The sequence below is a fragment of the Mastigoproctus giganteus genome, chromosome 14 (genome assembly GCF_048544385.1).
Source record: "Mastigoproctus giganteus isolate SK-2022 chromosome 14, ASM4854438v1, whole genome shotgun sequence".
NCBI lineage: Eukaryota > Metazoa > Arthropoda > Arachnida > Uropygi > Thelyphonidae > Mastigoproctus > Mastigoproctus giganteus.
Genome location: NC_143588.1, coordinates 96985407 through 97011112, shown reverse-complemented (window position 1 = coordinate 97011112; position 25706 = coordinate 96985407). Strand labels below are relative to the sequence as shown.

The following is a 25706-nucleotide window of genomic DNA, read 5'->3' as shown; positions in this document are numbered from 1 at the left end:
TTTCAAAGATGCTCCAACGAATATTACGAAGCGAATATCTCACTAGGTCCCTTGGAGGTTGCCTCGAAACTTTAGCTAATAGGAAAGAGATGACCCTATGATCAGATGTAGTCAGAACAGATCGAAGGAAGTGCATCCAGTTGACACAGATGGACAGTGCAATGTTCAGTCAGTGTGGTGTGACATAAGCACCGAGAAAGCAAAAAAAAAAAAAAAAGAGTAGGAGTGTGTTATAGGCGAATGAGTACAACGAACAACTGTACAGAGAAATAGAGTGGGCTAGTAAATCTGGATGTCTTATAACGGGGAATTTTAACTTCCCAGATATTGACTGGAACTTATGGATTGGTCACTCGCACACTAGCAAGACTTGTGGATTTATTGGATGATCGTTTTCTGCAGCAGCATGTTCGAGAGGCAACCAGAGAGGGTAATACTCTTGATCTGGTTATCAGCAGTGATCATTCGTGTATTAAGAATTTGCAGATAAAGGAACCACTAGGTGACAGTGATCACAGTGTACTGATGTGGGATTAACTTAAAGATATAATTACCACCATGGGTAAACCCTGGTGGTAATTATATCTTTTTGAATTAGAAATATCTTGACACAATCAGGATATCCCTGCAAAGAATCATTCGCTCGGAACATAAGTCGACGTTGCCGCAGCAAATACTGGCCCTCGGTGAGACGATTGGGACAAATGTCAGCCAGTATAGCGCAGGAAACTGCATGATATAGGTTTCCAAGGTTGCGCAACCATCCAGAAGCCACTACTCAGGTTGACAAAGATCAGACGTCGTTTTGTGTAAGGTTCTTCGTTTTTGAATAATAGATCACTGAAAAGCTACGCTCTGGAATGTCACGATATATACATGGTCTACCAATCTGAAGGTCTTGCCTGGGTGTGACGGATAACTGGAAAAAGCTACCTGCCGGACTGTATCGTCCCGACAATGAAGTTTGGCGGAGGTAGCGTAATGTTCTGCAGCTGTTTTAAGTGGTTTGGTCTGGGAATATTGGTTGTTTTGGACAAAACTATGACAGCTGAAGTCTATCTACACGTCTTAGACAATAATGATTGAGTGGGAGAAGACAGATAGATGTTACCATAGGCACCGCTCTTGAATTAATGTTATTAGTATAGCTTCCAAGGGTTCGATGGCGGGCCCATTTTTGTTTTGAGTAATTATTAATGATGTTGATGGAGGTATATTAATCTTTAAGTTTGCAGATGATACAAAGGTTGGCAGAGTTGTTACTGACAGTAGGTATGCCGCAACACGATCTAGAAAAATTAGAGAAATGGTAGTTGAAATTTGACACTGACAAATGCAAGGTACTGCTTGTGAGTAATAGTAATTCCAAATTAACGTACCGACTGTGTGGTACTACACTCAGAGTACCACACAGTTGGTACGCTATTAATACTGAGAGGTTATCTACGTCAGTGTTTCTCAATCTTTTTACTCTCGTGGCACATTTTCCAAAGAAGAAAAATTTCGCGGCACACTTACGTAGTCATCGAAGAAGAAATTTCTAAATTAAATAAATAGAACGAAAAATAATATTAACAATTTTTTTATTTATACTTATATTATATCTGTGTTATGCAAACAATTCTTACAACCAAAATAAAATATTCGGACAATGATGTTAAAATAAAAACGACGCTAGTTTTTTTTTAAGATTTCGCGGCACACTTGGAAAATTTTGCGGCACACTAATGTGACGCGGCACACCCTTTGAGAAACACTGATCTACGTTGCGGCAGCACATCAGGAAAGGCCATACCTGTGTCAACAGGACAACGCTCCATGTCATACCTCTCGCATAGTTAATGACCGGTTTGAGGACAAGAGAGTCGAAAAGTTGGACTGGTCAGCATTCCTTACGTCATCGACGGGACTCGAACTCAGATCTTTTCCATCGCTTCTAGGAAGTGTCAGGTTGATTTGCAGATCAAAGTGTTTCTATTAGCAAGGTATTGGGCACGGGGTCCAAGGCCTTGAAGTAGTCGATGTACAGGTCGCTGTGCTTCTTGCAGGCTTGCTCCATAACTGCCACTTCAATAATCAATTGTTCCTTGCATCCTTTGCACATCTGCTTACATCCCTTCTGCTGCTCGGCCATGATGTTCAAGCTCTCCAAGTCGTCCGATATCTTCATAGTTATGCAGTTCATCAGGATCTTGTATATTGTTGAGATACAGTCTGTACTTTGCCAGGTTCGTGGTGTCTTTGTCCTTAGCCTGCAGTTAGGTGATTCCTTGAGTCAAAGACTCTGGAACTGTGCCAGGATGCCTAATTATCTGGGTAAACTGCTTATTATTATTATTTTAAACACTTTTTCCCTTTGTGGAATTTTTTTTCGCCCCGTGATGGGTACCCGTGCCAAGTGCATGGGATGATTGGTTGTGTCCGGTTACTATTATTATTGTTATTACTGTTTGTCGAGGACTTCTCTTATTATCCTACATGTGTTCAGGATCATGGCTTTCTGGACTTCCATGTAAGTGTTCTCTGGCAGGCGGGAACACTTACATGGAACTCCAGAAAGCTGCGAATACGCTGCGAGGGTCTTATGGCGGCTCTTTGGCACCATGCCGATGGTTGACACAGTAACCGGGTTGGATTATTATTATTATTATTAAAAAAAAAAACTTTATGCGTACTTTTATGTAAGAATGAAATGCTGTCGGTTCTTACCTAAAATTCGTGGGTTTTTTGTTCTTCTATTGTTTTAGAGACATTTATGTTTCGTTTAAATATATTTTCACTACATATCATAAAAACGTTTTTAAACCCTGCACAAATTAACAATACATTTCATTCCACGAGAGTTGTGACATAAGAACAATGCGTGCGCAGGACTTTGATATGATAAAGAATTAAATATTAAAGAACGAGACCTGGCGTTTTACGTGAATATAAGAACACTTCAATTTGTATTCATCAGTACCAAACAGTTTAACTGTATCTGTGGGTAAGAAGTAGCTGTTTCAGCCATTACCATCAACGACAATCATGGCGCGTAGAGCTGCTAGTAGCAGTAGCAGGGGTAGTAGTCAACGAAATTGTTCTGGAAATAAAGCTAAGAGAAAGCGAAGAATACACAGAAGGACCAAGAGGAAAGACTCCTTCAACTATTATATCCGAAAGATATTAAAACAGTTGCACCCCGTTTTATCACTGTCGAAAAAGGGAATGTGGATCGTCAACTGCTACCTTTCCTACTCGTTGAAAAGTATTGCTAAAGAAGCTGGAAAAGTTTCCAGAATGGCCAACAGGTTTACTCTGAATGCTAAAGACGTACAAACTGCTGTGATGTTGGTTCTTCCTAGAGGATTAGCAATACATGCAGTCTCTGAAGGAAGGAAAGCCTTTATTAAGTTTTCACGAGACAGCTCAGCTGCATAAATTTCTTCGGCCATTTGGATTCGTAGGCGAATCTTTCATTATTTGGTTTCCCAGATGAACTTAAATCTCCATAAACTGACTTGAGGTGCCCATTGCAGAACTATTGCTATTTTATCATGTTTAGTGTTAACAATAATGGATTTATTAGAAAATTTTAAAAATAAAAACACTGCAAGGAAGTAAGTGAACTTTTCTGATTTTCCTTATGTTATAATTATAGTTTTGGCGTGTAAATAATTAACGCGACGTACGTGCTTTAAGTGGAGTGTATCAATGCGTCTGATGTCATTACTGCAACGTCAGTTTGTGGGCGGTGTCAGATACATGATTCCAGTTTCACGCTATCATATAGCATGATGCTATTCGAATCAACCTACACTTATTATAATCTTATAATTCTATTTGCTTCTAAAGAACAGAAAACTGGTCCAAACTGGTTAGGACATCAGATTTCTGGGACCATCGCATTGCCCTTCGACCGACAAGCTCGATTCTTTTTACTATGTAATTACTTCTTGGCACGCATAATTAATTTTTCAATATTCTAATTTTATGCATTGATTTTCTTAAAAAGTAATTACAACTATCAAGTTTATCTGAATATTCTTTGTAAAACTCATAAGAATTTTGTGATATGGTAGCAAAGTGGTATGGCAGCAATTCCAGTGACATAGGTCACTGAAATTGCTGCCATACCACAAGGAACTATCTTGATGGTGATGTCAGACTAGAAAAACAAACGAATTATGTTATCATTCAAGAACAATAGTGGGTGAAAGCGCTTTCTCGAAAAGCATCATGGTCCACATATTAGTCGAGTTATTGATGAAACAAAGTCTATAATTACTTTGTAATATTAGAAATTAATTTATTTTTAAACACCTTTCCTGATATTTTAAGAAAATACTATTTATAATGAAAAAGGTAGATACGATGGCAGAAGATGATTATTTGTGTTCTTAATCCAATGATCTGCATGCAAATTTTTAAATGCAAATCAAATTTTTTGGTAATTCTTGTACTATTTCGGCTCGCTTCTCTCTAAAATATGGATTCTTTCGAATTTACCTATGACAAATTGTCATGAGTAAAATCCAAATTCAAACGTGGGACTAAGTTCTTTTAATATTCTGATAAACAATGCGCGATCTTGGTAATATAGGGGTTCTGTGCACATACACTGTCTTACCATTAAAATATGGACATGTGCAGATCTACAAATGACTTTTGTTTACAGGAAAACTAAAAACGGTGCTGATACCTTTGAGTTAGCCTATAGTCTCCGTGGAAAACTGTCCTGTATCCATTGGGGCCAGCAGCGCCCAATCGTTCGGACTTCACTATCCACACGAACAGTGATTTGCTATGTTCACCATCCAGCTTATTACACCAAATGATCCGACATCCTTCAAAGTCTGTCATCTGTATATAACATCGCTTCGCATGTTCAAGGTATTGAACACACTGTTTCGTTTGCTTACCAATAATTACGCATTTTTCCCCCTTTATCACCTTCGAACTCCTACTCCAGGATGGTAACAGACGTTATTGACACACTAATCTGTGGGAAGCGCATTGCCCTGTGGGTACATGATGACCATGAAGGAATGCAGATAGTCTGCAAGGATGGACACGTAACCTGGACTGTTCACAGATGCGTACCAGACGTCCCAACGTGTGCCAGTTGAACACACCCCAGACCATTACCGACCGTCCACCTAAACAGTTCCTTGTTGACATGACGAGTGCATAGCTTCGTGCGGTTTCCGCCAGATAGGTACCCTCCTGTCCGCTCGAAATAACTGGAAACGGGACTCATCGGACCAGGAAACCCGTCTGTAGTCATCCAAGGTCCAGTTGCCAATGTTCTTTCGCCCAGTTGAGGTGTAGAGTCCTGTGTCGTGGTGTTAGCAATGGGACTCTGGTGGGTTTCTGGCATCTCCCTCGTTGAAGTCGGCAGTGATTTGTGCCAGTGTCGCTCTCCGGTTGGCTGAAATAAATTTAAAAATAAGAAATAATAAATAAATAGGAAGTTATAAAACTTCAATCCACATATCAGAGATGAATGTTTTTCAACAAATGCACATCCAGCAGCTATTCCTGTGGATGAATGTGATAAGGTTTTTGAAGACAACATTACCAAAATCACGTGATGTAGTGGTGTTGTTTCAATTTACACTAAGGCAACTAAGGCCATGACGCATTGAAACATTGTGCGCATAGATGGGCTCCCTTCATGTGACCAGGCAGTGATTTTCACCATGGCTAACAAGTAAATTTGGGTCACTGACTGATAGCCATGACCAGAGATGGGACTACGGTGGGGCGAGCAGGGCCCAAGCCCCAGGCACAACAGTTTAAGGGCGTACTTGATCAGTTATGCATTTTAAAATTGCTTCATTGTTGATTTAATTTCAGTTAATCCGCTGTTTAACGAACTTCTTTATAGTAAATATTTTTGAATTCCTCTTGGTAGTTACATTTAAAATAGTTTCCATAGAAAAAAAAAAATTTCTATATAGCGAACGGATTACAAGAGACTTAACTTTGTACGTACTGTTCCCATCTTTGGATTTTAGGCAATTAGAAAGCATAAATTAAGGGTTAAAGGGATTACTGTTCCACAATGTAAGTGGTGCCCGTAATACCTACGTAGCCACTACATAGGTATTACGGGCCACATACCGAGAAGTCGCTAGTCAACTGCTTTCCATAGTCAGTCAGAAGATTAAGGCAAATTCCCAACACAGATAACCTCTGATCAACCTGTGTTGCCGTTTCCCTTTACTCTGCCAAGCAGTAAAGATGAGTGATCCACGCCTTTCAGTAAATTTCTCCTGTCTATATTTACATGGTCGCACAATAGCTGAATATCCGAGTAATTCCGACATTTTGTCAAAGAATTAGTGACGGTAGCACCATTGGGGGGGGATGAAGGCAATTAAGATATTAAATAAAATTTCCAAAGATGAAAGAGCCAGGAAGATTTTGAAACTCTTCATCGAGGCCCTCACTGTGAAGGAAATGTTGGGTGAAATCTAGATATACAGTGAACGGGGTTATGAAATTTTTTGAAGAACAATGCAACATAATGAATATTTTTATTAACAGGACCTGCATATAGTATGCACATCCTCTATTTCCAGTAATCATTTCAATAATAAACGAATAAAAACACGAAATCGTTTCCAACTTTGAAGTTTAATTAACCGTAGGTGTCACTATGCACCAGGCAGTGAGATTCATGATTCATGATTAAGATCAGCAGTGTATACATCAAAATTTTAAGTGAAAACCACCTTTCCGAAGAGTACTTTGTTAAACCTTCAATCCTTCAAAAACACTCATGATTGAAGCGAAGGAAGTACGTGACTATATAAATGTTGACATAGGTGAGAGATGTTCTTCTACAAAGCAATTAATTGCTGCTAAATTATTTAAAAAGGAGAACTTTGTGTTATTTTTCATATGAAAATGCCCATGGAGGAAGTATTGGAGACTACTGAGACAAATCTCATGAAAATGGAAAAACACTGAACACCCACCTGATTATATTCGATATAAAGAAGCTAGAGCACGGTACATTCGATTGAAACGTCAATCTCACTATGACATGGTGCGATCACATTTAAAGAAAGGAAGCAGAATATCTAATAAGAAAAGGCGTACGGATATATTGCACGAGCACATCTTCTCAAAATGGACCCAAGCCACCTTTGGAACTCCTCTGGCTGAAAATCAAGTTGACGGTGAAGCCAACACAGAGAAAATCCGTGAAGCAATCGGCAAACTGAAGACAGAGGTCTATCATGAACTGTCTCAAATCAATATCGCTAGAGATGACATTAAAGCCGCTGTGAATAGCCTCAGGAATAAAGTCACAATTGGGCCTGATAAATTCCCGCTCTTCATGATTAAGATCGGCAGTGTATACATCAAAATTTTAAGTGAAAACCACCTTTCCGAAGAGTACTTTGTTAAACCTGTTCCTAAAAATAACAATCCTAAATCCGCCAAAGACTACAGGCCTATTGCAATTGGATGTTCGTTTCAAAAAATATTTGAGAAATCCATTTTAAATACCATCAACCATCACTGTTTCGGGCATAGACCGGAGTACCTTCATTCAGTGATTCCACAAAGTTCTACTACCACGAATCTTATGGAGACTATTTCGAATCCAACACGCCCTTAACTTCAGACAGCAATTAGATATTGTCTTCTTAGACGTTGCATCCGCTTTCGACAGTATATCAATCTCGGCTATTACTATCATCTGGGAGGAATATTTCCATATAAGTGAGCACGTATTAGCTTTAATGACGAGTTCTTTAGGGGAGAGACACATCACTGCCATAAATGGAATTTCCAAAGAGACCTTCCAAGTTAACAGGGGAGTCCCACAAGGTGGTGTCCTCTATGCTACTCTCTTTGCAACAGCACTGCATCCTTTCCTGACTCAAAATCAAAAACAATTTGTCGTATATGCAGACGACTTAAAATTTTTCATCACCTCGAATGACCAAAACACATCCTTACAACGCAACAACGAAGCAAACTCCAAAATCGCCAAGTTGCAAGAATACCTTAATTGCATGGGGCTCCAACTAAACGAACACAAGACAGCACAAATGGTTTTCACCAACAATGTAATAAAGAACCATCAATAAGCGTGAATGGCAGCGTGGTCAAAAAAGTCAGGACACATATTGATCTTGGTCTGAAATGGGACGAAAACCTAAACTTCACACCCCATTTCGGACATGTAAAGAAGAAAACGTATGCAGCACTATGGACCTCCAGACAGGAACTGGTAGGTATCAGGAACCCTGACCTTGTAAAACAATATATTTTAAGATGCGTCATCCCCATCCCACTCTACGCATCTCAGATTTGGTCTTCTACCCCAGATGCTACCATCAAGGTTTTCCTGGGTTTAGAGTACTGGATGCTGAGATGGTTAAACAGGATCACTACGCAGCCATTTACAATCTCAAGAGCCATTTTATATGGCCACTTGGATGTCACGCCTTGGCCTCACATAATTTTCACCAAGGACATTCTCACGCTTGCAAAACTGCTGACCTGGAGACTCGACTAGCCGAAAACTGACTACCTGCTGACTCGGTCCCCATTGACGCAATGGTGGGCGAATAGGACACCATCACCTCCACTCAGTAGCGCGCTCACGCAGCTGGAAAGCCTTCGGCGATTTTTTCTTTCTAACACCATTAAGATCTACAACGATCTTCAAGCAGACCCAGAAAAGCTTTGCACAGAGAAGAGGTACAGGACTGAAATGTTTCAGAATGCATTACTCCACCTATAAATGTTGAGTGAAGCTCACAGATGAAAACAAAAAAGAATGCAGGAAATGAAAAATGAACTGGTCGGGACTGTTATTGCTCCGCACTGGTGGTGCTCTTGTTATTTTTATATTGGACGTCTTGTCTTTCTATTATCTCGCTGTAAATAGTGCTGTAGATATGAACATTCTCTAATTCCTTGTAAAATTGGAAATTATGCTTTTGCCCCCTTTCTATCTGCCTGTCATGTAAAAATAAGGCAATGATATGTATAATATAATTAATTAGACAATGTATAATTTGTATAATTTAGACAACGTATAATTTGTATAATTTAGACAATATATAATTTGTATAATTTATAATGGATAATTATGTATATAATTTATATTCGTATATATGAATGTGCATCCCCTGGTTAATAGCTGTCAGCGTGTGTCTCTTAGGAGAAAATAATAATAATAATAAAATAATAAATAAATAATATTAATAAAAAATAAATATAATAATAATAATAATAATCTAATGAAATCAATATACGCCACCAATGGTGCTAACAATAAAGCCCGTCCCCGCCCGCCAACACAAGAAAATAATCATAAGCGACTATCCATTTCCCACTGGAAACTGAGCAGTAGGAAATGAAACTGTAATTTTCCTCATGATACTAACAACCAACCAGAAGTGAGGTTTTATCGAGTTCGATAAACCGATATCGAGTTCACCGTTGATCACCAAATGAATGGCGACCATAGCAAGTCCGATTATAGCCATACTACGAATCAAACTGCTGGTTCCCAACCGCCTGCCCCAGCCGCTGATAAAACTCTCGGACTTCGTACAGTCTCCTTACTCCTGATTCTGATCTGGCTCTTGATATCTTCAGAAAATGCTTTGAATGGATGATCCAACCACAGCAACGGTGATCCCAGCCATGATGAATTTTGGGACCACCAAGGATGCCCATCTAAGTCCAATCACTCCCAACGTGAATGTCAGTCTCATCTGGGTGCATACCCATCTCCAGCATCACCAACGCTTTCAGCTGTAACAAACCAGCAGAGCAATTGTAGCAGTAATAGCCACTCAATCACTATGACTGGTCCAGAAGCCACGATACAACATCGTCATTTGGATCACAGTCCACTCTAAGTAGAAAGACCACCACCCTTAGCTGTCACCTACTATTTCGCTAATTATTTCGCGAATTAGCTAGCAAGAATTATTTATATAGCAGGACAACAATTGATCGACCATAAACGCAACAGGAATCTTTCAACACCAGCTCCAATTGCTTTAAACAATGAGTGATGTAATAAGTTCTTAAGCATGATAAAATCATTGTTGGCCAATACCGTTATTTGTCAAATCATGACTCTACTGTACGAAGGATTGCAGTTAGTTAAGGTTGTCAAAAGCAGCTTCAATATTAGTGTACACAATAGCTAATTCAGATTTCATTACGAAGGATCGCCTTTTATGTTAAGGAATGTATTGGTGATGGATTAGGAAAATTAAACCAATAATGGCAGATATACACGAATAAACAATATGCGTTGTAAGTTGTCAATGCTGATTCAATAACTTCCCAACCAGTCCATTAAGTCCACGAGTAATATGTCTGGATATAGACTGGTGTTTAGTTTGTATTAAGACAGAGCGATTACTAAAATAGTCCTTTATGAGAAGGTATAATAACTGAGGGCAATTTGGAACTGTAAGACAACGAAGGACATGACACTCTATAAGCAATATGACGGGAAGAACATCCTTCTTCACGTAAAGCAACACTAGCACTCTTTCTTCGTGGTGTCAACTACACGAACTCGCCATCCTGACACAAGCAAGGAATGACTGCAACTCTTGCAGAGCGTGTTTATACAGGTTGTCTCAAAAATATTGGTACAAACGTTTAGGGGAGGTAGGTAACATCTAAAGGAATGTGAATCGCATAGGAACTTATAACCGGAAACGTCACCGAAAGTCGGTACACGGCGCTGTTCATCAGTTCGCGAGAGGGATAATTTCTGGTTTACTCATTCAAGCAGTAGTCACCGCACGAAGGACATGCATAGATATACGAACTGTGAGCTGGCAGACATGCACATAGTGTATGGATTAGCAGAGGGCCCACATGGTGTGCGCCCCCAAGCGGCAGAACATCGCTTTGCAATAAATGTGTGGGCAGGTATGGTCGGTGACTGCTTAGTCGGCCCATACCTGTTACCATCCCGCATGAACTCCGCTAAATATCGGATCTCTCTTGAACAAGTTCTACCAGGGTTACTTGACGATGTTCCAGCAAATGAGAGACGCAACATTTGGTTTCAACATGATGGGGCGCCTGCCCATTATAGAAGGTGTGTTCGTGACCATTTGAACAGGCGTTTTGGGCGTCGATGAATTGGCCGTGGTGGTCCCGTTGCCTGGCTCCTACGCTCACCTGATTTATCGAGCCTTGATTTCTTTCTGTGGGGGACCCTCAAATCTATCGTGTATGAATCGCCTGTGGAGATGGAAATGGATCTCGTGGCGAGACTCGTCTGCGCTGCTGCTACTGTCAAAGAAACTCCAGGTGTGTTCGACCGTGTCCGCCAATCCATGCTGCGTCGGTGTCACGCATGCATCGCGTCTCATGGTGGAACCTTCGAGCATCTGTTGTAACATCATGATATGCATCCATCTCGTACTCCATTGGTAATATTATGTCAAATAAATGTTTGCCACTAATTACTGTCTTGTGTCATTTCTGCTTCTTGTGCCTCTGCTACTACTTTCCCGTGACGTTTCCTGCTATGGGTTCCTATGCGATTCACATTCCTTTAGATTTTACCTACCTCCCCTGAACGTTTTTACCAATATTTTTGAGACACATTGTAGATTCCATTCAGAAGAGGGCAGTTAGATTAATGACTCATCTCTAACAGAGATGTCTCCATTCGCTGTTTCATAGACGTACTGTTTCTGCTGCATGCCTCTTCTACAGGCGCCTCAGTAACCAGGTGGGAAGGAGCAGCAGTGCGTAGCACACGCTTCTTGATTAGACCGGGGTTCGAGCCCGTCACCACCAAATAAGGAGGATGCGGAAAGGTCAGGGAATGATCACCGCATATCCCAGAGCAATATGGCCTTAGTTGCTAATGCTCCTAAAAACCAAATAACAAACAAACAAGCCTCTTCTACAGATACTTCCATGAGCAGTGTTCTTCTGAATTGGCTTCTATAATTCACCCTCTCTCTTTCACAACAGTCCGAACACGTGCTGCCACCAGCCAACATCCATTTACTGTCCAACTACAAACTCACAGAACCAACTTTTCATCTTCCTCGTTTATTCATTCCAGTGGCGTTTCCTGGTACAACCTTCCTTCATACGTATTTCCTGAAAATTACAGTCTACAGAAGTTCAAGTCCAATGTAAACAAATATCTTCTTTCGTCTTCTCAAGTGCAGAACAGTCGGATGCAACTTATGTACTGGCAATCTTCATTGACTTCAAAGGGGCTTTTGACACAGTGTGGTGGCCGAGCGTTCTTCAGAGGGCCAGAGTCTCTAACTGTACCTAGAATTTCTACCACTGCCTCAAAAGCTCCTTCTCTAACCGCAAGGCCAGCATCAAAACAAAATATCATTGCATCACCCGACATCTAATCCGTGGCTCTCCCCAGGGCTCCATCCTGGGGCCAGCTGTCTGGAATATGATACTCGACGACTGGCTCCTGAGGGACTACCCACACACTACTCAGCTTTCTTACGCCGACGACATGGTTATCATCAACGAGGGCCCCACCCGCGCCACCACAGAAGCCCAGGCTACGGTTGTTCTTTCTGCTCTGTCTGTATAGGCCACGGAAAATAAACTCTCAGTCTCCACTGAGAAGAGCAAAGCAAAACCCTCCTATTAAAAGGCAAACTGGACTTCTCCAGACCTCCTACCATACGTTTTAATAGCCGCCCACTGAAAAACTACCTATCGGTAAAGTACCTAGGAGTAATTTTGGACGACAGGAGAACTTTCATCCCCCATATCCAAGCTATCAAAGAAAAGATAAAAAATTACATCACTATGTTAGCACGCTTTACTCGCAAGGACTGGAGTCTTAAAGGACCAACTCAACGCCTTCTATACTCAGCAGTATTTATACCAATTGTCACATATGGAGCTGCAGTATGACTTCAGTGCATGCTCAACGTAAAATTCAGCAATTCAACGACTTATGCTACTACAAATGACCCGCGCTTGTAGAACGACCTCATCTGCCGCCCTACAGCTACTAACAGGCTGCCTCCCCTTGGACCTCCACTTTTGGTTCATCCCACAGCGCCAGTTCTGCTTACCAAAAGTGGTCCACTGGGCACTCACATCCTTTCGTCCGGGCTTCGAGTCAAGCAAGCCGGACTTCTCACCCATTTAAAGTTTGAGAATAGGTTGAGGTCGTTTCGGCCCCAAGGCCTCTAATCATTCGCTTTACCGGATGAGACTGATTCCCTCGAGCGCCAGCTATCCTGAGGGAAACTTCGGAGGGAACCAGCTACTAGATGGTTCGATTAGTCTTTCGCCCCTATACCCGGGTCTGACGATCGATTTGCACGTCAGAACCGCTGCGGACCTCCACCAGAGTTTCCTCTGGCTTCGTCCTGCCCAGGCATAGTTCACCATCTTTCGGGTCCCAACGTGTACGCTCTCACTCGTCGCTTTTATCGGACTCTCTCATGCCATCAAGAAGAATAAGGAAGCTGAATTCCTCACTATTCAAACCCGTACCGATACCGACATCAAACAGGAACATAAATGTGTGTGGCTAGAATTGATAAACTTATGGCAAACCCGCTGGAATAACTCCACAACTGGTGCAACTACTAAACATTTCCTCCCCGAGGTAACCTACAAACAACGTTCCACTTGGTTCTTCCCAAACGTCTATGCTTCCTTCCTATTAATGGCCACGGGTCCTTCAAGAGACGCCTTCTAGAGTTCGGCCTAGTCGAGGATGCCCTCTGTACCTGCAGAGAACATGAAGAAACCCATGTTTAGTCTCTAGAGCAAAGTTTCCGGCATCCCTCTCCCCCCATACTTCTCCTTCAACCCATGCACGGTACTAAGTACTATAGGTTTTGATGCTTTTCGTGTTTGGGTTTTTCATAAAAAAAAATAATAAAAAAAATTCCTCCATGTGGTGTGGGCTCCACACCTCGACCCCTGCTTTCGTTCGTTCACACCTGGGTGGTCACCCACCGTGTGCTTATGCATGGAGGTTATATCCGGGATTACTAACAGTCCCACCATCGTGAAGGTGTAAGCAGAGGATTTGGCTGTCACAGATTCCGGACTTCGCCGAAATTATGTCCACCTGACTTGAATGTCAACCGAATATCAGTTCCATCAGCGTTTTAGACTCCCAGGTAGCAAGTACAGCTTGTCTGGCCTATCTGAGAGAATGTCTCTGACAATCTCAAGGACCAATGAGTGGTTTAAAGATCAGGTGGGCCACTGTAATTAGATATTTTTAAAAATTTAATATTAAAAAGGATTTATTTTCCTAGGTATTAGTGATATAGTCTATTCGTATGTAGAGTCTGCGGGGGTAGCACAGTGGTTATAATCATTATCACCATCATCCCACACCGGGTGAAAAAGTCGTGGGTTCGCATCCCGTCAATGAGACGAAGAGCGTTAAGAGCCTTTTCACTCTTTGACTGAATTATTCGGTCTCAGGCATGCACAACGAGGTTCCTACTCCAAAATTCGGGTTTTTCTTCAGCAAAATAGTCAAATTGGCAAAAGAATACGCGCAATTTATGGACATATTAACACATGGGCAGATGAAATCGTACTCAGGTGGGCCAAATATGACAGTTTGTTTTTGTTTTTTTTTTAAACATTATAAATTGAGCTTATAGAAAGTTAAACTTCAGGTAATCATGCAGTTAACGTAATACGTGTAGGAAAAATAAAACGTAAAAATTAACAACCAAAAAAATTTTCGAAATATTCGATAAAATGTTCGACCGATGGCAAATGACGCATTTCCAAGCATTTTATTACGTGGCGTTTTCGTAAATCGTTATCGGCAGCCATTTTATAATCAACGTGCTACAGAGAGGTGAAGAAAGACTTTTGCCATATTTATTATCTTCTAAACATTGAATACAAGTGCGTGATGCAAGATGGCATTGGCCAAGGTCGAACCAATGACATTTGATTCGCACATCCTTTAACAACAATTTGAACGCTTAAGAACTTGTACGATAATTAAGATTACCAGATGTTCTACTAAAAGCAGAACAAGCCTGTTTTTTGAATTTGTCACCTCTCCAGGAATTTCGGGATCGTCTGGAAATTGATAAACTGAAGATGATAAATAAACTTTCGTGACGTGACGCATTTATAACACGACCACGTTATAGAGAGATCAACAGCTTTGAAACCAAAATATCTTGTCATCTTAAAGATAGCGATTTTCCATGAAGGAAGCGCGTTAACTGAAGTGTTTATCATTTTCAATTCTTATTACTGATCTCATTTCCATTTGTATCATTACTTAGTAAACTACAAGGTTTTATATATACGCGTGTTTTATATATTACAGTGTACATACGCAGAGATGGGAGAAATCCCAGGAAAACCGTTAGACCCAAATATACCTATTCGTAAACATCATTCCTAACCAGGTACACCCTTTCATGGCAACGGTCCTCCCCTCTGGCGGTGCCATCTTTCAGCAGGATGCCACACCGCCCGGATTATTCGAGAGTGGTTCGCGGAACATAAGGAACACTTCCCTGGCCTCCAAATTCCGCAGACATCAATCCCATCGAGCATCTGTGGTTTGTGTTGGAACAGCAACTCCGATCTGCGGCATCTCAACCACGGGACTTACAGGAGTTAAAGGGTCTGCTGGTTACGTGTCGGTACCAGATACAAGGCATATTTAGAAATCTTGTAGCGTCCATGCCTCGTCGGGTAGCTGCACGTGGAGCAGTAGCTACCCTTTTTCGGGCCCGGAGGCAAAGAACATGTTCGGGCCCCTACTTAATTAATGAAAATTGCAAAAACAGGAGACAGCCAAAGACGCCGGGATTGTAAAGTGTCCAGGCCCGGAGGCAATTGCCTTGTCTGCCTACATGGTAGCTACGCCACTGACGTGGAGGACCAACATCATATTAAGTAGGTAGTCATAATGTTTTGGCTTATCGGTGTAATTCTCTGTAAAGAAGCTTCGGCCATGTCAGTGAAGCAACCATCATGAATGACTGTGCAGCAGGTCACAATGTATTCAGTCCATGCATTCCAGTCACTCCCTCTAATCCTCTTTCAACTTAGGCAGCTCCTGCCCTATTTGACTAAGTTTTGCTGTGAACCTCAAATGCAAAGCGCCAAGCAGAGCTGGGAAGGTACTGGCGACTGAGCACTTGTCTTGGGCAAAACACTGGAAGAGGCGCAAATAATTAGTAATTAATTGGCAAGGAGAAGGAAACGCCTTGAGCACAGAAATGCCTTTTCCCAGCTCTGAATTTCAGTTGTTTGCCTCAATCTACGAAGTCGGTGTTTTTCTCATGATCGATTCTAAGCTGGCCACTGTAGAGTTCATCATGGCAAAAAAACTTGCAACTTGACTCCAAATGGCAAACAAGCATCACTGACTATTTGGAACCTGTACATTTTACAAAATATTGTCCACTAACACGGCCTGGCCACTTTATTAAATCTCTTCTGGGTGCCTAGTTTACAAGCTCTGCAGCCCACATTATTCGAAGTCTTTCCTCATATAGGCAACCTTTTGCCAATCTCAAGAGGCGCGCTTCCCGTTTTCGGACCCTTTCAAGAAACTCGATGTTTTTTTTTTTTTTTTTCAGGTGCGATCTCCATACCTGGACAGAGTACTCAAGTGTGGTCTCATAATTGCTTTATACAGTGCTATTATGACCTTCCTATCTCCTTATCCACATCGATAGGACACTACAGAGTGTAGAGCAGTGATGGCGAACCTTTTTGAAGAGTGGATCAATTATTTTTATTTCTTTTTTAAATACTAGCCTGTGAGTCATAAGTTAGCGGCCTCAATTAGAAAGGGGGGGGGGTAAAAAGGGTGCCAATTATTTGGAAACATCAAACATTTTGTTAAGAGATAAAGTTGAATCTTTTTGGTTCTCACTTTTGAAATAATCCAAAAAAGGTTTTAGTTTCCTTTTTGATTTATAACTTTAACTTTTGCAAGTGAAGAGCTAAAAAAAAAGTAAATATCGAAGCTTGATTTGATATCTTGTACCCCACCAGGTGACATCATGACCAGTATTGCCTCTGCACAAAGTATTTGAATGAGCAAGGAATAAAAGAAAACGCTTTTATTTTGAAATATTCTTCATTGATAATTAACATAATTACAGATACAGTATGTGTAATAAAGTTGATAAAAGTATATTTAACGCGAAATTTGTTGTTGCTTACTTTCAGACAGTTTCTTAATATTAGGTACATACTTCGTGTTCATTACTTTAATACATTTTGCAGTCAATTCATTTCCAAGTTTATTCCTGTTGGAAGATTTAACAAAATTCATTGAGGAAAACAATTTTTCCTCAATGAATTTTCGAATACATTTATACAGACTTTAAGTCGTTATGTATTTGAGAAGAAATATTTCTTTCTAATTCTATTACTCGATCTTTAATAGTATTGCGACTTATTATTTATACACTTTATAATCGAGTCTTTTTCTTTAAAATCTGAAAACAGAGTAGCACTACATTCTAAAAATGCTTGTTTTACAAACTCTCCTTCTGAAAGAGGTTTCCCATGGCGAGCAATGCAATGGGTTACTTGAAAACTACCAGCTGTAATGTTATTTTTCGGAGTCAAAAAAGTTTTTAAAACACTCGTTTGTGAATCATTCTGTTTTTTCTTTTGTAAAAAATATTTTCTCCTTTCTTCGTCTGTTGAGAAGCCGCGATTTGAATGCAACTTTTCAAAATGTCTTTTTACATTGAATGTACGAGAGGTGACGTTTTCGTTACAAATAACACACAGAGTTGTTTTATTCTTTTCAATCACACCATATTTATCAAACCATTCTGATTGATATGGTCTGCAGCTTGTACCGTTAGTTTTCATTTTTTTTAACCACTGACATAGTTCAGGGCTAAAACCTGCAAAAAATATATATAATATATTTATTTTTATAACCTACATATATATTATTTATGTAGGATGCAATAATTTTAGATGAACTTTTATAAACGTAGGTCCACTTAATATACTTACATCGGTTATGTAGATGAGAAAATTTGACAATAGAAATGGGGAGGGCGGTAATCCTACCAACTAAGAACAAGGCAACTATTTATTTGGACCAAAACAAAAAGGGCAGAATGATTAGAACGAATCTAAAACTAAGGAATACAACTATTTAAAAAATATAAAATAAATAAATAAAACTAGCGCTTTTTTTAATGCTATCGGAACTGAGATGTGAGAAAAATAAATATGGAAATTTTACAGAATTTGCTAACAAAATTACCCTTCAGATGAATCAGAGGTTTCCTGCGAAGCGCTAATAGGCATACCTATAATTACAGGGCTGTGGAAGCTAGGGAACAGTAAAAACATGTTTGTGATTCATCAGAGGTGAAAAGTTGTGCTTAATATCAGAGAAACATTTTTTATTGTTTAACTATTTTTATGTTTAAATTGTCTTAAAAAAGCGAACTCACAAAGAAGAAAAGAACTTAGACACACGCATACAAAAAAAACAGTGTTAATCTCAGTAACAAATGAGTTCGTTGAGGAATTCAGCCATTAGTAAACATACTTTGTGAAAAGGAATAAAACATGTAGTTGTCAATATTTTATACAATTTCCTTATTATCATTTTTTTTTTTTTTTACTGCTTTTTACAGTACTGCTTTTTACTGCTTTTTCTGGGTGTGACGGATAACCGGAAAAAGCTACCTGCCGGACTGTATCGTCCCGACAATGAAGTTTGGCGGAGGTAGCGTAATGTTCTGCAGCTGTTTTAAGTGGTTTGGTCTGGGACAAAATGTCATCGGAAATGCAATATGCAAAAATTAAATGCAAAATTTTATGTATTTAATATCACTATCGCGTTTGTGACGGTTTTAATTATTTAGTGACAACTTATTTTGGTGATTATTATTTTCTATTTTAGTGTTTTCTTAGATATTTTCATTCTCTCGCTCTCTCTCTCTCTCTCTTTCTCTCCACCTTCATTTATACACTATCCTACCGAAATTAATGGAATACCCCGTCTGATTACTGGAGGAAAGTGGACGTGATATTGATAACTGGATTGTAATTATAGTCAGAAATAGCTTTAATATCATCTGAAGGAAAATCCTAGATTATACATTTTTCAAAGATGCTCCAATGAATATTACGAAGCGAATATCTCACTAGGTCCCTTGGAGGTTGCCTCGAAACTTTAGCTAATAGGAAAGAGATGACCCTATGATCAGATGTAGTCAGAACAGATCGAAGGAAGTGCATCTAGTTGACACAGATGGACAGTGCAATGTTCAGTCAGTGTGGTGTGACATAAGCACCGAGAAAGCAAAAAAAAAAAAAAAAAAAAAGAGTAGGAGTGTGTTATAGGCGAATGAGTACAACGAACAACTGTACAGAGAAATAGAGTCGGCTAGTAAATCTGAATGTCTTATAACGGGGAATTTTAACTTCCCAGATATTGACTGGAACTTATGGATTGGTCACTCGCACACTAGCAAGACTTGTGGATTTATTGGATGATTGTTTTCTGCAGCAGCATGTTCGAGAGGCAACCAGAGAGGGCAATACTCTTGATCTGGTTATCAGCAGTGATCATTCGTGTATTAAGAATTTCCAGATAAAGGAACCACTAGGTGGCAGTGATGATCACAGTGTGCTGATGTGGGGTTTACTTAAAGATATAATTACCACCAGGGTTTACCCCTGGTGGTAATTATATGGGTGTGACGGATAACCGGAAAAAGCTACCTGCCGGACTGTATCGTCCCGACAATGAAGTTTGGCGGAGGTAGTGTAATGTTCTGTAGCTGTTTTAACTGGTTTGGTCTGGGAATATTAGTTGTTTTGGACAAAACTATGACAGCTGAAGTCTATCTACACGTCTTAGACAATAATGATTGAGTGGGAGAAGACAGAGAGATGTTATCATAGGCACCGCTCTTGAATTAATGTTATTAGTATAGCTTCCAAGGGTTCGATGGCGGGCCCATTTTTGTTTTGAGTAATTATTAATGATGTTGATGGAGGTATATCAGACTTAATCTTTAAGTTTGCAGATGATACAAAGGTTGGCAGGGTTGTTAATGACAGTAATCAAGGTATGCCGCAACAAGATCTAGAAAAATTAGAGAAATGGTAGTTGAAATTTGACATTGACAAATGCAAGGTACTGCTTGTGAGTAATAGTAATTCCAAATTAACGTACCAACTGTGTAGTACTACACTCAGAGTACCACACAGTTGGTACGCTATTAATACTGAGAGGTTATCTACGTTGCGGCAGCACATCAGGAAAGGCCATACCTGTGTCAACAGGACAACGCTCCATGTCATACCTCTCGCATAGTTAATGACCGGTTTGAGGACAAGAGAGTCGAAAAGTTTGACTGGTCAGCATTCCTTACGTCATCGACGGGACTCAAACTCAGGTCTTTTCCATCGCTTCTAGGAAGTGTCAGGTTGATTTGCAGATCAAAGTGTTTATATTAGCCAGGTATTGGGCACGGAGTCGAAGGCCTTGAAGTAGTCGATGTACAGGTCGCTGTGCTTCTTGCAGGCTTGCTCCATAACTGCCACTTCAATAATCAATTGTTCCTTGCATCCTTTGCACATCTGCTTACATCCCTTCTGCTGCTCGGCCATGATGTTCAAGCTCTCCAAGTCGTCCGATATCTTCATAGTTATGCAGTTCATCAGGATCTTGTATATTGTTGAGATACAGTCTGTACTTTGCCAGGAACGTTTTAAATTTATACTACAAGGCAGGAAAAGGAAAGTTTTAAATTTATACTACAAGGCAGTCTTCCTACCCATAGTTGCGTATGGAGCATCAGTGTGGTACTTCAGAGTTACTAACGTTAAATTTAAACAGAAATTGTTATCGATTCAGCGCTCAATGCTTTATGTTATTTCTAATTTGTGCAGAACAGTCTCAACGAATGCTATGCAGGTTTTGGCCGGGCATTTGCCTCTAGACTTTTACATTGTGTATCGGGCAATTTGTTATTACTTAAAAAAAGGCATAGTGGTTTCTTTCATGAATATTACATCTGATGTCACTATAGAGATAGCTAAAGCTAAGAAAAATGTTCTAACACAGTTGATTGGTATGTGGCAACAGAGATGGGATCTTAGTGCAACTGGGGAGGTGACTAGATTGTTTATTCCAACAGTTAAATTTACTTATGATAGTAACAACAAATGGTTTTTTCCTTCTATGGTAACATCGTTTATTTCAACTGGCCATGGCTCATTAAATTTTAAACTACATTACTTTGGTCTGGTCAGCTCTCCTTTATGCACTTGTGGTCAACCTGAGACTTGGAGTCATTTATTATATGATTGTAGTTTGTATGTTGAACATAGAGAAAGGCTAAAAGTGAAGATTGGTAATTTAGTTAGAGGCTGTGAAAGTGACTTTATTGCTAATCAGGATAAATTTCAAGCACTGCAAGAGTTCTGTGTAACTGTTTTTCAACGGAGAAGACATTGGAATAATCTAATGATTACTAATTAAGATTTGTTTATATACATTTTGATTATTTGTGTTTTTTTTTTTTTTCTTTTAGTTTGTTTATATTATGTGTGTGTATATATGTATTTACTTATTTATTTTTATTTTTTATTTTTTTATTTTTTGCTGGCTCTCGGGTGTGGGCGGCCTGGGAGCGGGATTGCTGGCACCCACCGGTATAGCACTACTTCCGGTGGGTGCGGGATTTTTGTGCATGAGGCACTTAAAATAGAAGACCAGACCCAGCACCAAGTGAATATGGGCGGTCATTAGGGTCTATTCGCCAACGGGGAGTGGCTGTGCAGGTGACAGCTTCTCCCTGATGGCGAAGAGACCTTCCATACAGGTCTATTTTGCAGAGGTTCTGCAAAAAGTCAACTTTATCAGGTGGAGATAGACGGAAGTCTAGGTGCCACCTTAGACATTATAATAATAATAATAATAATAATAATGTACTTTGCCAGGTTCGTGGTGTCTTTGTCCTTAGCCTGCAATTAGGTGATTCCTTGAGTCAAAGACTCTGGAACTGTGCCAGGATGCCTAATTATCTTTGTAAACTGCTTATTATTATTATTTTAAACACTTTTTCCCTTTGTGGAATTTTTTTTCGCCCCGTGATGGGTACCCGTGCCAAGTGCATGGGATGATTGGTTGTGTCCGGTTACTATTATTATTGTCATTACTGTTTGTCAAGGACTTCTCTTATTATCCTACATGTGTTCAGGATCATGGCTTTGTGGAGTTCCATGTAAGTGTTCTCTGGCAGGCGGGAACACTTACATGGAAATCCAGAAAGCTGCGAATACGCTGCGAGGTTCTTATGGCGGCTCTTTGGCACCATGCCGGTGATTGACACAGCAATCGGGGTGGATTATTATTATTATTAAAAAAAAAAACTTTATGCGTACTTTTATGTAAGAACGAAATGCTGTCGGTTCTTACATAAAACTCGTTGGTTTTTTGTTCTTCTATTGTTTTAGAGACAGGCCCATTTATGTTTCGTTTAAATATATTTTCACTACATATCATAAAAACGTTTTTAAACCCTGCACAAATTAACAATACATTTCATTCCACGAGAGTTGTGACATAAGAACAATGCGTGCGCAGGACTTTGATATGATAAAGAATTAAATATTAAAGAACGAGACCTGGCGTTTTACGTGAATATAAGAACACTTCAATTTGTATTCATCAGTACCAAACAGTTTAATCTGTCGATAGAAAGTAGCTGTTTCAGCCATATGTTTCAGCCATTACCATGGCACGTAGAGCTACTCAACAAAATCCTTCTGGAAATAAGAGAAAGCAAAGAATTTACAGAAGGACCAAGAGGAAAGAATCATTAAACTATCATATCCGGAAAGTATTAGAACAGGTTCACCCAGCGTTTTCAGTGTCCATAAAGGGAATGTGGATCGTCAACTATTACCTTTTCTACTTGTTAAAAAGGATTGCTGAAGAAGCTGGAGAAGTTTCCAGGATGGCCCACAGATTTACTCTGAATGCCGAAGACATACAAACTGCTGTGAGGTTGGTTCTTCCTAAGGAATTAGCAAAATATGCAGTCGTTCAAGGAACGAAAGTCCTAGGACAATTCCGCTTCATGAATTCCTTCGGCCATTTGGATTCGCAGGCGAATCTTTCATTATTTGGTTTCCCAGATGAACTTAAATCTCCATAAACTGACTTGAGGTGCTCATTGCAGAACTATTGCTATATTAATTTACCGTGTTTAGTGTTAACAATAATGGATTGATTATAAAATTTTAAAAATAAAAATACTGCAAGGAAGTAAGTGAACTTTTCTGATTTTCCTTATGTTATAATTATAGTTTTGGCGTGTAAATAATTAACGCGACGTACTTGCTTTAAGTGGAGTGTATCAATGCGCCTGATGTCATTACTGCAACGTCAGTTTGTGGGCGGTGTCAGATACATGATTCCAGTTTCACGCTAATATCATATAGCATGATGCTATTCGAAGCAACCTACACTTATTATAATCTTATAATTCTATTTGCTTCTAAAGAACAGAAAACTGGTCCAAACTGGTTAGGACATCAGATTTCTGGGACCATCGCATTGCCCTTCGACCGACAAGCTCGATTCTTTTTACTATGTAATTACTTCTTGGCACGCATAATTAATTTTTCAATATTCTAATTTTATGCATTTATTTTCTTAAAAAGTAATTACAACTATCAAGTTTATCTGAATATTCTTTGTAAAACTAATAAGAAGACTACACAATAATATTTAAACTTTTCCAACAGTACATGCCAAAATATAGTGCTATTTTGAAAGACAAACATTTTCAGGAATATCCTAAATTTTTGGGATGGAGTATACATTTGATATATTTTTATTCTTGGATAATTTGGACTTCTAATCTTTCATCACATTGCCTTTGTAGCTTTGCTTTCGGCATTGAAGAATGCAAGGTTTTTCTTGTAAAAAAAACAGAAAAGAGAGCGTCAGAATCAATTTGTAAATTTAGCAACTGATTCTGAAGTGCAGGTCGTGTCTCAAGTTGGACATTAACAGATGCTTTGGTCGATGACACTTTAAACAGGTGTCATCGTTGATTAGGGTTAGTTCAGCCAGTGACAAAGGTCACTGAAATTGCTACCATACCACAAGAAATTATCTTGATGGTGATGTCAGACTAGGAAAACAAACGAGGAAAACAAACGAATTAAGTTATCATTCAAGGACAATGGTGGGTGAAAGCCTTTCTCGAAAAGCATCATGGTCCACATATTAGTCGAGTTATTGACGAAACATTGTCTATAATTACTTTGTAATATTAGAAATAAATTTATTTTTAAACACCTTTCCTGATACTTTAAGAAAATACTATTTATAATGAAAAAGGTAGATACGATGACAGAAGATGATTATTTGTGTTCTTAGTCCAATGATCTGCATGCAAATTTCTAAATCCAAATCAAATTTTTTGGTAATTCTTGTATTATTTCGGCTCGCTTCTGTCTAAAATATGGATTCTTTCGAATTTACCTATGACAAATTGTCATGGGTAAATTCCAAATGCAAACGTGGGACTAAGTTCTTTTGATATTCTGATAAACAATGCGCGATCTTGGTAATATAGGGGTTCTGTGCACATACACTGTCTTACCATTAAAATATGGACATGTGCAGATCTACAAATGACTTTTGTTTACAGGAAAACTAAAAACGGTGCTGATACCTTTGAGTTAGCCTATAGTCTCCGTGGAAAACTGTCCTATATTCATCGGGGCCAGCAGCGCCCAATCGTTCGGACTTCACTATCCGCACGAACAGTGATTTGCTATGTTCACCATCCAGCTTATAACACCAAATGATCCGACATCCTTCAAAGTCTGTCATCTGTATATAACATCGCTTCGCATGTTCAAGGTATTGAACACACTGTTTCGTTTGCTTACCAATAATTACGCATTTTTCCCCCTTTATCACCTTCGAACTCCTACTCCAGAATGGTAACAGACGTTATTGACACACTAATCTGTGGGAAGCGCATTGCCCTGTGGATACATAATGACCATGAAGGGATGCAGATGGTCTGCAAGGATGGACTCGTAACCTGGACTGTTCACAGATGCGTACCAGACGTCCCAACGTGTGCCAGCCAGTTGAACACACCCCAGACCATTACCGACCATCCACCTAAACAGTTCCGTGCTGACATGACGAGTGCATAGCTTCGTGCGGTTTCCGCCAGATAGGCACCCTCCTGTCCGCTCGAAATAACTGGAAACGGGACTCATCGGACCAGGAAACTCGTCTCTAGTCATCCAAGGTCCAGTTGCGGATGTTCTTTCGCCCAGTTGAGGTGTAGAGTCCTGTGTCGTGTGTCAGCAATGGGACTCTGGTGGGTTTCTGGCATCTCCCTCGTTGAAGTCGGCAGTGATTTGTGCCAGTGTCGCTCTCCGGTTGGCTGAAATAAATTTAAAAATAAGTAGTAATAAATCTCGAGGAAGTTATAAAACTTCAATCCACATATCAGAGATGAATTTTTTTCAACAAATACACATCCAGCAGCTATTCCTGTGAATGCATGTGATAAGGTCTTTGAAGACAACATTACCAAAATCACGTGATGTAGTTGTGTTGTTTCAATTTACACTAAGGCAACTAAGGCCATGACGCATTGAAACATTGTGCACATAGATGGGCTCCCTTCATGTGACCAGGCAGTGATTGTCACCATGGCTAA

General features: G+C 39.7%; 2 pseudogenes; both read left to right on the top strand.

Moving 5' to 3' along the window:
* The first annotated feature begins 3027 nt into the window (after positions 1 to 3027).
* On the top strand, positions 3028 to 3420 carry LOC150075411 (uncharacterized; annotated as a pseudogene).
* A 19322-nt stretch (positions 3421 to 22742) lies between these two features.
* LOC150075410 (uncharacterized) lies at positions 22743 to 23165 on the top strand (annotated as a pseudogene).
* The last annotated feature ends 2541 nt before the right edge of the window (positions 23166 to 25706 follow it).